The sequence below is a fragment of the Primulina huaijiensis genome, chromosome 9 (assembly GCF_012295235.1).
Source record: "Primulina huaijiensis isolate GDHJ02 chromosome 9, ASM1229523v2, whole genome shotgun sequence".
Lineage (NCBI taxonomy): Eukaryota > Viridiplantae > Streptophyta > Magnoliopsida > Lamiales > Gesneriaceae > Primulina > Primulina huaijiensis.
The window spans coordinates 7892097-7905481 of record NC_133314.1 but is presented as its reverse complement, the minus strand read 5'-3'; the positions used below and the strand labels follow the sequence as shown (position 1 = coordinate 7905481).

Genomic DNA, 13385 nt, shown 5'->3' with positions numbered 1-13385 from the left:
AGTTTTGTGTTGTTTTTTGTATGAATAGTTGGAGTCGAAAAAAAAGTGGTAGATTTATTCGAGTATCTGAAAATAATTTAAACATGGATGATAATTCAAATAATCAAGATAATGATAATAATAATAATAATAATAATAATCAAGAACATGATCAATTAAGAACACTTAGGCACCATATGAACCCTATTAGAACTAGTGCCCCATCTTGTTTAGTTTTTCCTCCTGATGCATCTAATTTCAACTTTAAACCTCAAATTATTCAACTTTTAACAAATTTTCATGGCTTAGATTCTGAAAACCCAATTTTACATCTAAGAGAATTTGAGGAAGTTTGTAACACTTATAATGATCAAAATTGTAGTATGGATATAGTTTGATTAAAGCTTTTCTCTTTTTCTTTAAAAGATAAAGCTAAAACATGGCTACAAAATTTGAGATTGAGTTCAATAAGGTAATGGGAAGAAATGCAACAACAATTTCTTAAAAAGTTTTTCCCTTCCCATAGAACAAACTCTTTTAAAAGACAAATTACTACTTTTTCTCAAAAACAAGGAGAAACATTTTATCAATGTTGGGATAGATATAAAGAATTACTTAATACATGCCCACATCATGGTTTTGAAACATGGAGAATAGTTTCTCACTTTTATGAAGGTCTAATACCTAAAGATAGGCAAATGATAGAATTCATGTGTAATGGAACTTTTGAAGATAAAAACCCAAATGAAGCTATGGAGTATTTGGATTCATTAGCAGAAAATGCTCAAAATTGGGATAATATAGGCACAATAGAACCACCAACAACTAAAATCAATAATTCAACAAATGGGGGTGGTATCTATAATCTTAAAGATGATATAGATATTCAAGCTAAACTTGCATCTTTAGCAAGAAAAATTGAGTCATTAGAAATGAAAATGAGTGGTCAATTAAAAAGTATTCAAGAAATTGTTTGTCATATATGTGATATACATGATCATGCTACAAAAGATTGTCCAACATTACCTTCATTTAAAAAATGTCTCCATGAACAAGCAAATTATGTTAACAATTATAAAAAACCAATACTAGATCATTTTTCACCATCATATAATCCTGGATGGAAAAATCATCCTAATTTTAGTTGGAGGAATGATAATAATGCACAACCCTCACAACAATATTTTCAAAATAACCAAAATCATCAAGGTTATATTCCTTATGTTACACCTCCAAGAAAAAACTTTGAAGATGTAATTCATGCATTTATCCAAAAGCAAGAGTTCAATATTCAAAACAGTCAATCTATGAGTGATTTGAAAGAAACTCTTGCAAAATTTGCATCTACACTTAATATTCTTGAAAAAAGAAAATTTTCATCTCAACCTCAACCTAATCCTAAAAATCAAAATCAAGAATTTAAAAATGAAAAAATTGATCAAATAAAATCTGTTATTACCCTTAAAAATGGTAAAATAGTTAATGATTCATATAGTAATGAAAACAAGGAGCATTAAAATCAAAGAGTAATGATGATAATCCTGATACTTTTGAGAATGATGATACATTAAATTCTAATAATAATATGGTGAATGATAAATCATCTGAAATTGTAAATAAATCAAATAAACCTCCACTATTTCCTCATGCATTAACAAATCATAAAAAACAAAAAATGATTCTAATATCTATGAAGTTTTTAAACAAGTAAAGATAAATATTCCATTATTAGATGCTATTAAACAAGTACCTTCATATGCAAAATTTTTAAAAGACCTATGTACCGTGAAGAGAAAATTGCATGTGAAGAAGAAAGCATTCTTGGCTGAACAAGTAAGTTCTATTCTTCAAAATAATTCTATTTTAAAATATAAAGATCTTGGTTGTCCAACAATTTCATGTATTATTGGAGAAAATAAAATTAAAAAAACTTTGTTAGATTTGGGAGCAAGTTTGAATTTACTTCCTTATTCAGTTTATGAACTTAATTTGTAGGAGAATTAAAACTCACTTCTGTTACTCTCTTACTGGCGGATAGGTCAATCAAAATACCTAGAGGTATTGTCTAAGATGTGTTGGTTCAAGTTGATAAATTTATACATCCTGTAGATTTTATTGTTTTGGATACACAACCAATAGAAGTACATAATGAAATTCCAGTAATATTGGGACGATCATTTCTAGCAACTTCAAATGCTTTAATTAATTGTCGAAATGGAATAATGAAATTGTCTTTTGGAAATATGACTCTAGAACTTAATGTGTTCAATTTATGTAAACAACCAAGTATTAATGAAAATGAATATGATAATGAAATTGAAACAATTGTGGAAGAAAATATAAAAGAAGAAAACTTAAATCAACAATCTGAAGTTTTTTCAATAGAAAGTTTTGAGTCAGAAAATAATTTTAAAGAAGATGATAATACAAAACTTGAATTAAAAGTTTTACCATTAGAATTGAAATATGTATTTCTTGGTGAAAATAAAACATTTCCTGTTGTAATTCCTTCCACTCTTTTACCAAATCAAGAAGAAGATTTAATTAAATTACTTAAAAAATATAAAAATGCAATTGGATGGACTTTGAAAGATATAAAAGGTATGAATCTTTTAATTTGTACACATAAAATTCACTTGGAAGAAAATACTAAAACATATCAACAATCACAAAGAAGGTTAAATCCACATATGAAGGAAGTTGTTAAGAATGAAGTTTTAAAACTATTAGCCGCTGGAATTATCTATCCAATCTCAGATAGTAAATGGGTAAGTCCAACACAAGTAGTACCTAAAAAGTCAAGCATCACTGTTATAAAAAATGAAAAGGGAGAGTTATTACAAGCTAGGATTCCATCTAGTTGGCGTATGTGTATTGATTATAGAAAATTAAATGATGCAACTAGAAAAGATCATTTCCCACTACTATTTTTAGATCAAATTATAGAAAAAGTAGCAGGAAATTCTTATTACTGTTTTCTTGATGGGTATTTGGGATATTATCAAATACCTATATCATTAGAAAATCAAGAAAAAACTACTTTCACTTGTCATTTCGAAACTTTTGCATTTAAAAGAATGCCATTTGGTTTATGTATAGCTCGGGCTACTTTTCAAAGATGCATGTCAAGTATTTTCAGTGATATGATTGAAAAATTTGTAGAAGTTTTTATGGATGATATAACTGTTTTTGGAAACTCATTTAAAAATTGTCTTAAAAACCTAGAAGAAGTATTAAAAAGATGTGAAGAAAAAAATCTTGTTTTAAAATGGGAAAAATGTAACGTACCGTACTTTTCTACTTAAAATTTGCGGAAAAATTTTAAAATTTTCTTAAATAACTTGTGAACCTTCAAAATACGATTAAATAAACTGTACGTCTCACAGTGGGCAAGAAATCTAAAAATAAAGTTTGACAAAATATTTGTTTGCATGCTTCATGACTAGTAACGTGAAATCAGAGTATTTGATATTTCATAAAAACTTAAAATCTTGGGCGGTCCTCGGGTCTAGCCTTCAACTCAGTCCAAGCCAGCTCCTTGGTCCCCACCTCCAGCCTCCTCAACATACTCATCACCTGCATCGATCAAGTCAGTGAGTCTAAAGATTCAACACGTATAAACTGGAAGTAACGAATAATGCGTAATAAAACCACATGCAATTTTAAAATAAGGAGTACATACATGAAACTTGAACTTGCATAACAATACTTGAACATACGTATATACATATATAGACGTGCCATCGACATAAAACTTTTCTTAAAACATGCTTGCATACTTGAACATACTTGGACGTACATAACTTCATCATTTTGCGTAGAGGCATGTTTCAAAGCAAGTGACCCATACATAATAAATTCCTGATCAGACAAACCACAGTACTGGGCTGACAGGGACGTATCCACTGCCACATACATGAGATCCCCGTTCATGCTTTAACGGGTGGATTGGTCCCCATTCATGCTTTAACGCTTTCCAATCCTGATCTAAACCCGTTCATGTTTTAACGGGGTGGAGAGGTCCTCGGCCACGTTCACCGACTTCCAAACCCATTCATAATTTGGTCACAAGACATTTAGCATACCTCAAAAACTTGAAATATTTTCTTTGCACGTCGAACATACTTACTTGGCATTGAGGGATTCGTTGGATCTTGTTTGGGGCCGCTGCTGCAACATACTAACGTGAGTTCAACCACTTAACTTTCATAGCTTAGACGTAGACACACAAGCTCATTCATTTCCTTAGGACGTTTTAAAATTCCCGTGACTCGGCCTTGTTAAAACATTGCATTAAACTAAGACCTCGGACCTCAAAGCATTCAACCCAAATCAAAAGGCAGTACACGAACCCCGTGCCCAGGTCCGGCTCCGGGTCCGTGTAGATATTGTAAAATGAGTCGTGCAGAAAAGGGAAGGCACGGACCCCGTGCCTAGGTCCGTGTAGGGGTCCGTGTAGATATTGGAAAAAAAAGGCTCCGAAGAAAGCAAAGACACGGACCCCGTGTCCGGGTCCGTGTACACCTCCGTGTACCTACTGGAAATTGACACTCCGAATGTAACAAGGGCACGGACCCCGTGCTCTGGTCCGTGTAGGGGTCCGTGTAGTCTCGGAAAAACATAAGTCTGTGCGAAAACTTAACATGACGTTTCCCTATTCTTGCTAAACCATAAGGGCTGAGAATCGATACCCCGAGACCCCTCCTAGGACACTAAGGTAATGACTCCAACCCATACAAGATATTACAATTGCCACCAAACCCGACAAATAATAACAAACGACACAACCCGAGGTTTCGACACCACTTTTCTGCCTACGACTCTTAGTTCAACCTTGTGCTTAACGACACGAAAAGAGACATCAACAATAATCCCAAAATTGATCTTGACTTACTTAAACGCAGCAACGATCGCCCGTCAATTCCCAACGAAGCCTGCAACAAATATCTTCAACAACACAATTTGCATAAAAGTCGCAGTTTGAGCAGTCCCACAAAAAACGTCATAACTCACTCAATTTTTATCCCAAATTTTCGAATTTTATATCACATCGAAGGTATCAAAAAGTTCTACGATATTTGTGTTAAAAGTATTCTCAAAATCAAGACCGAAAAATGGCAGTATTTAAAAAGACAGCAAAAACATGATTTTAGATCCAAAAATGGTTTCAAAAATGATCTAAACTTAATTGCTCAAACTTCTACACAACATTCACATGATTTTCATACAAAATACGACGCAACGCATACTATGACATGATCGACGCAGAAAAAAACAGAATATACGTGCCTTTTGATAATTAAAATTACCAAAACGACGATATCGACGCGGAAACGGAGCGAGGCTTGATCCGGGACGAACGTGGCACTATTTTCTTTGAAGAAAACACAACAAAGCCTTGCTGGAATTTCAGAGGAAGGGGCGGCTGCTGAAAGGTAGAAGAACCCTAGGTTTTTCTTTTAAAAAAAATGAAAGTGAAGGTGGAATGAAATTGTGTGTGTGTAAACGTGAATGGGTGTGTGTAAAACGTGTAGTGTGTGTGGCGTGAGTTGTGTAGGTAATTAGGGGTAAATTAGTGCTTAATTGACTAATTAAGTGTTAATTAAAATACTAATTGAAATATTAACCCCCTATAATTTACTACACATCTTAAATTAAAATTTAAAACACAACATGGATAAATTCTAAATGTTTTAAATTTCTAAATCGCCACATAAATCATTAGGCTTTAAAATACTGAAATTAAATAAATTATTTAAAACGCCTCATTCTCAACTTAAAATAAAATACCGCATTAAAATTTTTGCCAAGAATCGTCACTGGTCTTTTCCTCGATCCCGCCTCGAATCATCGCCTGAAACATGAAACTCGAGAAAATATTTTAACGTGCATCACATAAACATAAATAATTTAAAATAATGAAATTTGAAAAAAAATAATGCATCATTAAATAACTTTTAAATTTTAAATAAATGATTACCCATTAACTAAATGCATGGAATTTACGTGTACTGATTTTGGGCACTACAAAAAATGTCATTATATGGTTAAATCTGAGATTTTGTTAGGTCATATGATATCTGAAAAAGGAATTGAAGTTGACAAAACCAAAGTTTATTTTATTGCTAATTTAACATCACCAAAAACGGTCAAAGAAGTTCGATCATTCTTGGGTCATGCAGGTTTTTATAGAAGATTTATAAAAAATTTCAGCATAATATCTAAACAAATTTCGAATCTTTTAACAAAAGATACACAATTTGAATGGACTAAAAAATGTGAAAATGTTTTTAAAAAAATAATTAATCTTTTAATTACATTACCTATTTTACAACCTCCAGATTGGTTTTTACCATTTGAATTAATGTGTGATGCAAGTGATTATGCTATTGGAGCTGTGTTAGGACAAATTAAAGAAAAAAATCCGTATGCAATCTATTATGCTAGTAGAACCTTAAATAGTGCACAAATAAATTATTCAACTACTGAAAAAGAATTACTTTTAGTAGTATTTGCATTAAATAAGTTTCGATCTTATTTAATTGGTTCTACTACTATTGTTTACACTGGTCATTCTGCAATAAAATATTTATCAAATAAACAAGATGCTAAACCAAGATTAATACGGTGGATTTTATTGTTACAAGAATTTGATATTATAATTAAAGATAAAAAAAGAAAAGAAAATGTCGTAGCCGATCATTTATTTAGAATAATGACTGAATCATCTCATAATGAAATACCAATAAATGAAAATTTTCCAGATGATCAGTTGTTTTATGCTACTATTATGCCATGGTTTGCTAACATGGTAAATTTTCTTGTGACAAATAAAATGCCTTCTCATTGGAATTCACAGGAAAAAAATAAATTCTTGATAGAAGTTGAAAAATTTTATTGGGATGGTCCTTACTTATTTAAGTATTGTACTGACCAAATTTTTCGACGATGCATACCCTATAATAAACTAAGTAATGTTATTAAATTTCGTCATTTTGAAGCGTGTGGAGGTCATTTTTCATCTAATAAAACAGCTACAAAAATCTTACAATGTGGATTTTATTGGCCGTCTTTATTCAAAGATACGCATTTATTTTGCAAATCTTGTGAAAACTGTCAGAAGATGGGATCCATTTCAAAAAGAAACATGATGCTTTTAAATCCAATCATAATTATTGAAATATTTGATAGTTGGGGGATAGATTTTATGGGTCCATTTTCATTATCTTTTGGATATACGTACATTTTAGTCGCTGTTGATTATGTTTTAAAATGGATTGAAGCAATTGCATGTAGAACTAATGATCATAAAGTTGTTATAAAATTTTTAAAAGAAAATATTTTTAGCCGATTTGGAATACCTAGAGCAATCATTAGTGATGGGAGAAGTCATTTTATAAATAAATCATTTTCTTCTTTGTTAAGATATCATGTCATTACACATAAATTTTCTACCCCATATCATCCTCAAAGTAATGGTCAAGTTGAACTTGCAAATAGAGAGATAAAACAAATTTTAAAAAAAACAGTTAATCCAAATCGAAAAGATTGGTCTTCAAGATTAACTGATGCATTATGGGCATATATAACTTAATTTAAGACATCATTAGGGACGTCGCCATATAGGTTAATTTTTGGTAAACATTGTCATTTACCAGTTGAACTTGAACATAAAGCTTATTGGGCAATTAAAGCATTTAATATTAATTTAGACGATGCATCTAAATTAAGAAAATTGCAATTAAATGAACTTGAAGAATTAAGAAATAATGCATACGAAAATTCAAAGATTTATAAAGATAAAACTAAAGCCTTTCATGATAAAAATATTATGAGAAAGTCATTTGAAATTGGACAAAAAGTTTTACTTTATAATTCTCGTTTGCATTTATTTTCAGGAAAACTAAGATCGAGATGGTCAGGACCATTTATAGTTAAATTTGTTTATCCTCATGGTTTGTTGATATTGAAAATCCTAAAAATAATGACGTTTTTAAAGTTAATGGGCAAAGACTTAAGCCTTTTATAGAAAATGAAATTCTTAATGATGAGTTTATGCCTTTATATGATCCACAATATTTGTTTGATATTTTCATTTTGTTTTTGCAGATTCTAGTTCATTTCTTGGTTAAGTGGCGGATAACGGTACTCCGTGACTATCTAAGTTGGTTTCTTCAGTTTTCCAAAAATAATTGAAATATATAATAATAATAATAATATGGATGCTTGTATTGTGAATCTTCGTAAAAATTTTGCTTGTTTACCTGATAATGCGTTGAAAAAAATTTATAAAGTTAGATGTGAGCGACTAAGAAGAATGTAAGTTCACCCATCATGCTCATTTCGAATTTCTCCTGCTTCAGCTTAGTAAACTTATCACATAATTTGGGGTTAGTTGACCCAAATATGATATCGTCAACATAAATTTGATAATGAATAATCTTTCTTCATAAATTTGAACAGTATTTTATGAACTGTTCCCACTATAAATTCATGATCAATCAAGAATTTTGATAGGGTCTCATATCAAGCTCGAGGATAAACATGATTAGGGAGGAAACATGCATTTGGTTCCTCCTTGGGTTCACTTCTTTGATAATTTCTTTTATAGGAGCCTTGGTTCTTTCTCATGAACTTCCCAAATTTTCTTACAAACAATAACATGACATCATTGCTTAACTGTTCTGATGCCTTTTCAGTTGAAACTGATGGTTCAAGTTTCATTGCACTTAAAGCAGCTGTAACTGGTGGAATAGTTGGCTCTCCTTCTCTAGTTTGCATCTCAAATTCGTAACCTTGTAAATCTACAAATAGATCGTGCAATTCCACCTTATTCAAATCCTTAGATTCCCTCATTGTCATGGTCTTAACATCCCACTCCTTGGGTAGACCGCGCATGACTTTCAAGGTGATCTTTTTATTTGAGTGCACTCTTCTAAGTGCACTCACTTCTTACTTCTATCAAATAACCTAACCATCAGTCATACCCAACTGTCACTACAAAAAAAAAAACCCTACTAGCCCTTTTAAAACCGTTGTTAAAGCCCCTGTTGTTAAAGGGTTTACTCAAAGACAACGATTTTTCACCGTTGTTGTAGCTACAATTTGAAAACCGTCGCAAATAAAATTAGCGACGTATTTATGCAAAACCGTCGCAAAAATTAGCGATGGTTTACCTTAAAGTCCGTCGCTAATTTTAGCGACGGTTTTTTCATGATTTCCTTCGCTAATATTTTCATTAAAATAAAAAAAAATTTAATAATTAAATAAATCTAGAAAAAACTTGCAATTTGACTATGCTAACAATATTCATGATTTTAACTAACAATTAAAAATTTACCAAAAATTAAAGCGAAAAAATTTACCCTAAACCGAAAGAATAAATCGAAAGTAAAAATTTTAAGTGTTTTGAAGTGATAAAATCGTGTAAGAGAGAAAAATTTTAATTATTGTGAAGTGGGGTGGAAGAAAATGGATCGAAAATACAGGTATTTATAGATAGTTTAAGACGATGATTGGTAAAACCGTCGCTAATAGCGACGTTTATAGATAAAATCGTAGCTAATAGCGACAATATTTTCGAAACTGTCGCATGTATAAATTTTGAATTTAAAAACTTCGATAAATTTAGCAACGGTTTAAGAAAAATCGTCGTAATCTTCGAATCATTATTCCTTATATGAAATTCTCAAAAATTAACTCAACTAGTAACCACAAACCATCAATATTTTCTTAGAAAATCTACATGTCCCAAAAGCATTCATAATCTTCATTACAAACTTATGATCCAAAAAGTAGATCATCAGTATTAATACTGACCAAAAATTATTATATTCAAATCATTTTCAACATCTCCTAACATCCAATATTCGAATTCTTAGACATGTCAAATTTCAAACGTAACCAACATGCAATCCAATCTAGTTTTTTAAAACATTTAATCTCCAAAACATATAAACAGCTAAACATGTACTATAAAACGTATATCATGTATACATGCGGGTGATAGCATTCAAAACATTTAAAGTCTTTAAACTTACAGACTTGAGGCTTGACGACTGAGCTTCTGAAGCTGGCGGTGGCACAACCCTTTACAAAAACCTTGCTCTGATACCAACAGAAACGTCTACTGATTTTAAAATGCTACTGAAACAAATTTTTTTTTTAGAAGCTATGGAGGAAAATAAACCCGCTCAAAAAAATTTTAATAAGGTAAACAGGCGTTTTAAAAGGTCACCCAACCTCTGAATAAAATTAACTGCAGTTAAAAACAATTAACAACCTCAAAACACTGGAATGTTGTTGAAAAGAATTCAGGCATACCCTTTCAAATCCTGCTAAATCATCACCATAGTAAAATATGAAAATGTATAAAACAAACAATGATCATCCATGACCCATATACATATTTCATGTGCGCCCCCAGCTCAACCTACTCAATCATCAGCGCCTCCAGTCTCCACATCAACGAGATCACCTGCATCAATCACACCTAATGAGTCTAAAGACTCAACACACCTGAACCGTTATAATAAGTATATATACATAACATGCAACAGTGAAAAGTACCGTAATCAACAAACGTTTCATGATCTTAAAAGCATCAACGTAAACGTATCGTATCACAGCATAACTTGTCAAAACATGTCTCATCATATCATCATATACGTGTTCATTTTCTTTAATTGAAATCAGTTCATGGTACCTGGCGACGTAGACATCAGCGACAGTATTACCCATCAACTGAGCCTTAGCTTTACATGCCATCGTATTATCGTATTCGTATTAGTCACAACCAACTCCCATCCTTCAAAAACATATCATCGTATTCATCACTTATAAAAATCATGCATGTACGTAATTTTTCCTTAAAATCAAGCATGCAACGTATTTTTCATATTTACATAAAAATATAATGTTCATGATAACATATACATTTAAAACATGTCAATTTGTGATCAGCGCGCTGTCAGGACTGCTAACTCGAACCGGGTGCAAAATTATCATTTTGTCCCTAGAAACCCTAAATGACTATTTTACCCCTGGACCTCAAAATTTCGATCCGAAGTCAACCAAACTCCTAAAGTCACCTCAAAACATATTTATAATCGTCCCTTAGACGTAAACTCAAGCTCGTTTCATAACTTATATGATTCATTTTAAAACTTGGACCGAAGTCTCGGTTTTAATCCGAATCAACCCGAAACTTAACCAAAACTTCCCAAGCTTAAACCATACACCAACCATACCCTATCAGCCTTTAAACTATATAGAACAGCTCCACTTAAGACCCTCGAAAAGAACCTGGAAGTTGTTGGACTTCCTTGCACCAAAACGAAACGAAACCTAGTGCACTAAACTCTCAACCTTCTCGACCCTAGACAAAACCAACGGGGACAAGACCTGAACCAACTCTTCCTAGCCCACCTCTAGACCCTCCTTGACCGACCTAACCACAGCCCACAGCCTCAAGCGTGCGCACCCCTCGGTTCCCCATGAAGACTCGATTTAGCCACCATATTTTCTCCAAATCGTCTCCTAGCTTCGGTCCACGCATTGCCTCGCTACCAACCGACCACAGACCATCCCAAGGCCTTGAAACGGACCACTCACGTCCCAAACCAGCACATGGAATGAGCCATGCACGGCTATTCAAGCTTCCTCACCTGATCGAGCCGCCAAATGCGTCCAAACGCAAGAACACGCTCGGCCCCCTACACGACCTCGATCCAGCTGTTGTACCAGCACTTAGAACTTCACTAAATCCTCTCATAATCGTCCCCTACTAACCACGCTGACAGCCCCTTACACAACCATTCAAAACCGTTAGCAACAAGATGAGTATATGCGTGTTTTTCGTGTCAAAAGTGTATAAAACCAATGAAAGATGGTATCATTCATAAACGTACAAATAAACCTATATTGATGTGAATGATAAGAAAAACGAGGTATAGGGCGTGCTTTTTCGTATATTACGCTCGAAAACTTTATATCATCGCTTAGAACGGACACGAGAGAGACGGGAAAGAGTTCTTATGAGATTTTATTGAGAAAACCAAAGAGAATAGCTGCTGAAGGCACGAACTGCTGCTGCTGGAGGGGCGGAAATGAGTTTTAGAATAGGTTTAGGGTTAGCAAATGATGTGTTTAAATCATAATAAAAGGTTTAAATGGGCCCTTAATTAAAATAAAGGGAATTAAAATGATTTTCGGTCAATTATACAATAAAATAAACCCGTGAAGCCCAATAACACTCCCGAAAAATATTTTTTTTAGGTACGTTTTTTAAAATATTGCTCGAGCTCTCAAAAAGTCCACCGACTCGTTAAAATTCGCGTACCGATTTAAAATACGACTCGTTGAGTAAAAATACCTTAACAAAGCCCATTTTCAAGAATCACTCTTACTAACACCAAATAATAAATAATTATCTAATAAAAACATTTTTCCTGATTATTCATGGTCTTCGTTCTTCGTTCGAGGGCGAAATGCAACTTAAAGCCTTAATGCATGAAACTTTAATAAGCCATGAATTAAAACACATAATCATGCAATAAACATGCATTTAATGCATTAAAATAATTTAATAAAATACATAAGAAATTTGATCACTTGCATGCATGTGGTTCACGTTGACTTTCAAATTTTTGAGACGTTACACTTATAGCTCCTACTCCGTATTCATTATCGTTTTAAGAAAATGATTAACCCATATTGTTATAAGATTCGATTATATCTGATTGAAATTCGTTTCACAATCACCGTCATTAACATGTTTTCTACCTCTTAGTACTTTTTTTAGACTAAGTACATATTTTAACAGTTAATGGAAAATATTTTGTCTCGTTTGTTAACTTTTTTATTTTAAGCTTTAATTTGGAGCACTAACTTTGATAGTTTTTTTTTTCAATCATAATTAATCTAAATTTTGACATGACATCGAAATGTTAACGTAATATCAGAAATTACATAAATGGCTAGGTGAAAATTAAAAGTTTGTTTATCAAAATCAAAATTTGAAAATGAAATTGACCAAATTAAAACAAAAAATAGGATAAGTTAGTATAAAAAAAAGTTTTTTATGCTTAAAAAGTAAAGAGTAGTCATTTTTATGATTTGAGATTAAGTGAAATGGTTATGTCTTTCGATTTTTGAATACTGGTTATGGAGACAGCTAAAATTTGGAATTAAGTTTCAAATATAAGATTGGTGGAATTAGCAGCTAAATCTTTAAATATTTATGTTTTATACTACACGGATCACAAATATATAATAAAATTCATTATAATATGATACTAACAAATATACTTTCTTATTTAAAATATATATACTAACAAATATACATTCTTATTTAATATATATATATATATAAATATATATATATATATATACACACACACACATTC

General features: G+C 32.0%; 1 non-coding gene across 1 annotated transcript; it reads right to left on the bottom strand.

Moving 5' to 3' along the window:
* Window positions 1-508: 508 nt before the first annotated feature.
* Window positions 509-619, bottom strand: LOC140985448 (small nucleolar RNA R71). The gene has a single exon (XR_012176767.1). It is a non-coding gene; the product is annotated as a small nucleolar RNA R71 (small nucleolar RNA).
* Between the last annotated feature and the right edge of the window lie 12766 nt (window positions 620-13385).